Source organism: Limulus polyphemus, unplaced genomic scaffold (genome assembly GCF_000517525.1).
Source record: "Limulus polyphemus unplaced genomic scaffold, Limulus_polyphemus-2.1.2 Scaffold9050, whole genome shotgun sequence".
NCBI classification, from domain to species: Eukaryota; Metazoa; Arthropoda; class Merostomata; order Xiphosura; family Limulidae; genus Limulus; species Limulus polyphemus.
The window spans coordinates 21,587-26,892 of NW_013674660.1; the positions used below are offsets into that span (position 1 = coordinate 21,587).

General features: G+C 33.6%; 1 long non-coding RNA gene across 1 annotated transcript in view; it reads right to left on the reverse strand.

The window, feature by feature from the left end:
* The window catches only part of LOC111083318, a 24,062-nt gene extending 20,198 nt beyond the window's left edge, over positions 1 to 3,864 (reverse strand). The window contains exons 1-2 of the long non-coding RNA XR_002608963.1: positions 3,335 to 3,864; positions 817 to 1,265 (exon numbers count right to left, since the gene is read on the reverse strand). This is a non-coding gene — a long non-coding RNA (uncharacterized LOC111083318). The remainder of the gene's footprint in view (positions 1 to 816; positions 1,266 to 3,334) is intronic.
* Between the last annotated feature and the right edge of the window lie 1,442 nt (positions 3,865 to 5,306).

Here is a 5,306-nt window from a genome sequence, read left to right on the forward strand (position 1 = left end):
CTTCATATCACAGCTTTTGTCTACTTACTGAATAATTTGCTGAAAAAAATAACTGATCTATACATTTCAAATCTAAATTTTTACCGTGCAACGCCGGCTAACTCAGCTAGTATATATATATATATAAGTACGAATGTCTCTGTGGGTCTGTTCCTTATGCACGGCCACATTTTTAAAGCTACAAACTCCAAACTCTGGGTACAGATACAGCTTTGTGCGGAAAGTAAAATGGGCTATGTGGCTGCGGCCTTAGAGGCCGTTTTGAGGCCAAAGTAACCAATATAGCAATTTTTTGGCAAACAGGACGACCAACTGGTGTCAAATTAAAAAGGCCTGATCTTTTTTGGTAATGTGTGATCAAGAGGGCTATTATTTACGTTTTTTTCTCTGTGTAAGGACTTCTCCTAATCATTGTATCCATGATCAATTATGTGTTAAATCGATATCAAGACTTCATTTTCTTCTCTGATCATAATCTCTTCTTCTTTGCTCCTCACAGCGAGACAAAAAAATATTATGTACAAAGAAGCTTTATGATAGATCAATAAATTAGCATGTAAATAAAGAACTAAATAAGTTAAAGCCATTCTCATCCGGGTACTCTGCTAGTTAAAAATAAATAAAATAATAGATCCTTACAAGTCAATACTCTTCAAACTAGGTTATTTGCCGAAAGTCATTAAATATGAACAGAAAAGGAAACTTAACACTTTTACTATTTCTCACTGAAGGTATAAATTATCTTATCTAACTTAGGCTCAAAACATGATAAGATGACATATAGAAACTGCATTTCATCTCTTCTCTCTCTCTTACCTTTCAAGATGTCGTTTGAAGTCCGGATAACGGAGACGACGGATGCGCTTCTTTGAATATAAATGTAAGTCTGTGACGTAAATTTTAAGAAGGAGCGACGTGTAGCAACTGGAGCATAAAACTGTGTTTTTTTGTTGTTCTCTTTTAGCGCTCAAGGAAACTGTAAAACCCAAACTATTTTACTCTTTGTTTTCCTCTGAAATTCTCAGAAGAAGTTTGTCCATCCTCTCGACCAGCCATCCGTGCTTTGAGAAGTTTGTCCATCCTCTCGACCAGCCATCCGTGATTTGATAGTAAAGGTTTTTAGTTTTTTAAAAAAGGAAAATTTAAAACTTAACCTTTTAATTAAGGGAGTTTTAAAAAGTCGAGTACGTAATAATAAAACTATTTTGGAGTCTCACCACGTCGTTACAGTACACACCAATCCATTTTAGTCTTCACATGATTTTCTGGCATGAAAACAAAAAGTGATCACTAGCATAGTTTTAAAAATGTAACTTTTTGTTAAAGACACGATTTGAACTAATGATAAAACAATTACTTTTATAAGATATATAAATAGACAAACGATGAATGAGAAAAAAATAGAAATGTTCCCAATAACATAATGGAATAGTACAAGTCTAATGTAATATTTACCTGGTCAATATGTCTTACGTCTTCATTGTAATACATACATGATGATATCCATTCTACGTCTTCATTGTAATACTTACATGGTAATATCCATTCTACGTCTTCATTGTAATACCCATGTAAATATTACAATGAAGACGTAGAATGGATATCACCATGTAAGTATTACAATGAAGACGTAGAATGGATATCACCATGTAATGATATCCATGCTACGTCTTCATTGTAATACTTACATGGTGATATCCATTCTACGTCTTCATTGTAATACTTACATGGTGATATCCATTTTACGTCTTCATTGTAATACTTACATGGTGATATCCATTTTACGTCTTCATTGTAATATTTACATGGTGATATCTATTCTACGTCTTCATTGTAATGCTTACATGGTGATATCCATTCTACGTCTACAGCTACTGCCCTGTAAAACAAGTAGTAACGATAACAACACGAGGGGTTTTATCAAACTGGCTGACACGCAGCTACTGCCCTGTAAAACAAGTAGTAACGATAACAACACGAGGGGTTTTATCAAACTGGCTGACACGCAGCTACTGCCCTGTAAAACAAGTAGTAACGATAACAACACGAGGGCGTTATCAAACTGGCTGACACGCAGCTACTGCCCTGTAAAACAAGTAGTGACAGCAACAGAAGGCCTTACATCAGGCCGGCTGTCGAAGCTGCCGCTTTGTCAGACGTATGTAGCGGAAGAGGAATTTTCCGTTACAAGATACGAAAATAGTAACGTTTCTCTATAGTGGCTTTGATTTCATTGTTACTCATCACGTAGATAAAACGTACTGTTTATTCCTGAAAACCTAATATATATGTCTTTCTGCATATATACGTATTCACGTGTCAGCGTAGTGTATGTATGTGTGTATGTGTTAAATGTCGACTTTGGGTCTCTCCAAAGTGTCAAATTAGACAGGGTTATAATTAAAAGAAACTTGAGAGTTTTGGTTTTACAGACGTGACTAAATTTGAAGAAAACAAATTAGTTACTGACGATAATTAAAATCACGTGCTCACGTTTTGAAGATATGAGCCAATTCTTGGGGCTCACACCGCTTAGAACCGGGTTTCGATACTCGTAGTGGGAGTAGCACAGGTAGTCCGTTGTGTAGCTTATCTTTGATATCAAACGATGTTGAAACAAAAATGTTTTTTTTCTTATTTGATATTACTTTCCCGCCACTTCTTCTTCTTCAAGACAAGAGCTCCGTGCATTAATTAACATTGTTGTTGTTGTTGTTTTTTTACATTTAGTAATCCAACTTTTGGTCTTCGAAAGTTTAGCCATCAGTTCAACAAAGCTTCAGATGTTTTAACAAGAAACTGTCAGCACATTTATTTCTCTACATCTTTTCAAGTAAAGAACTTCAAATTGTCGAACAGAAAGTTTATTGTTTCAACATAGATATTTTCTATATTAATTATATGGCTAATTATCTTAATTATATGCCCAATTATCTTAATTATATGGCCAATTATCTTAATTATATGCTCAATTATTTCAATTATATGGCCAATTATCTTAATTATATGCTCAATTATTTCAATTATATGTCCAATTATTTTAATTATACGGCCATTTATCTTATTTATATGGCTAATTATTTCAATTATATGGCCAATTATCTTAATTATATGGCCAATTATCTTAATTATATGGCCAATTATTTTAATTATATGGCCAATTATCTTAATTATATGGCTAATTATCTAAATTATATAGCCAATTATCTTAATTATATGGCCAATTATCTTAATTATATGGCCAATTATTTTAATTATATGGCCAATTATCTTAATTATATGGCTAATTATTTTAATTATATGGCCAATTACCTTAAATGTAGAAGAACAATACCTTTCTTTGAAATTAAACTGACACTTGGACTTTCAGATATAACAAGAGTACATTTGTTTTCTGTTCCTGCGTAACATGTAATATGTTATATCTCAACTTTCTCGTAGTCCGATAAAACAGATACGTTATCGTTTCTCAATTTACAAACATCTTCTCAATAATTTGATAATCAAATATATTACGACATTTCCTTTTTTCTTCCTGGGTAATGATGATCACGATTTCCACAATTCATACCAACGTAATGATAAGAAGTGAAAAGGAATCTTCTTCAAAGTTCATACCATCGATAAGAGATTGTAGGGGGGGGGGGGGATACTAACCAGCCCTAACCCTAAAGCATTTGTAACGTAAGAAAACCGATAGACACTGTACAGGACAGGAACAACACTACCCAGGCCTAACCCTAAACCAGTTGTAATGTAAGAAGACCTACAGACACTGTAAGGAATATCATTAATCAGACCTAACTCTAAACCAGTTGTAACGTAAGAAAACATACACACACTGTACAGAAATAACACTAATCAGGTCTAACCCTAAAGCAGTTGTAACGTTAGAAGACCTTCAGACACTGTACAAGAACAACAAGCTTTTATTAACATATTTATTTGAAGAATGTGACGGTTTAACGAAACGGAACTTTCAGGTTCTTTGGTGATATTTGTGTACAATCTTACACACTAGTGATGCCCTCTAGTAGTTGTATCGGTAACTTCTATATATGAACAAAAAGTAAAACAACAATAATCCAAGTAATCTGTTGAATAATAATCATTCAGTTAAATGAAATATATGATAAAATTTTTGATTCAAGAGTGAAAGGGTGTTATACATTTTGTATATCTCTTTTTTTACCATTACAACTGGTTTCGGGTTAGGTCTAGTTAATGTTATTTCTGTACAGTGTCTGTAGGTCTTCTTACGCTACAACTGCTTTAGGGTTAGGCCTGGTAGGTGTTGTTCTTGTACAGTGTCTGAAGGTCTTCTTACGTTACAACTGGTTTAGGGTTAGACCTGATTAGTGTTATTTCTGTACAGTGTGTGTATGTTTTCTTACGTTACAACTGGTTTAGGGCTAAGTCTGATTAATGATATTCCTTACAGTGCCTGTAGGCCTTCTTACGTTACAACTGGTTTAGGGTGAGGCCTGGTTAATGTTATTTTTGTACAGTGTCTGTAGGTCTTCTTACGCTACAACTGCTTTAGGGTTAGGCCTGGTTAGCTTGAATAATAAATATAATCAACATTCGGTACTGAATTGCTTCTGCATTTTTTCCAACAATAATTTCATATCTATGTATACTTTCGTCCACCAGAGTGGCTTGTTAGTTAGTCATCTAATTTTCCCTTCGTTATTCCTGCATTGTGCCAATTCTTCAAGGCTTTTCATTTTCAGGTGGTATTTATACAAGATTATTTTGACAAAATAAAAAATATTCAGTCATTTAGTTTACTTTAATCAATCCCATTTGCCGGTTGAAAAACAGACAACAGCATTTCTGATTTCTCATCTAAATATCTGGTCACACGGTACACTCTCTTTCTTAATCAAAGTCAACAAAACTTCGTTCGTCAGGTTATTTCTTGATTCCATCTCGGGGATAGATTTACATTTTATATATTCACAAACACTAAATTCATGTAGTAATCTTTGATGCTGATTTGTTGTATTTGTTTCTGTACTATCGTAAGACTAAATTCATGTAGTAATCTTTGATGCCAATTTGTTGTATTTGTTTCTGTACTGTCGTAAGACTAAATTCATGTAGTAATCTTTGATGCCAATTTGTTGGATTTGTTTCTGTACTGTCGTAAGACTAAATTCATGTAGTAATCTTTGATGCTGATTTGTTGTATTTGTTTCTGTACTGTCGTAAGACTAAATTCATGTAGTAATCTTTGATGCTGATTTGTTGTATTTGTTTCTGTACTGTCGTAAGACTAAATTCATGTAGTAATCTTTGATGCT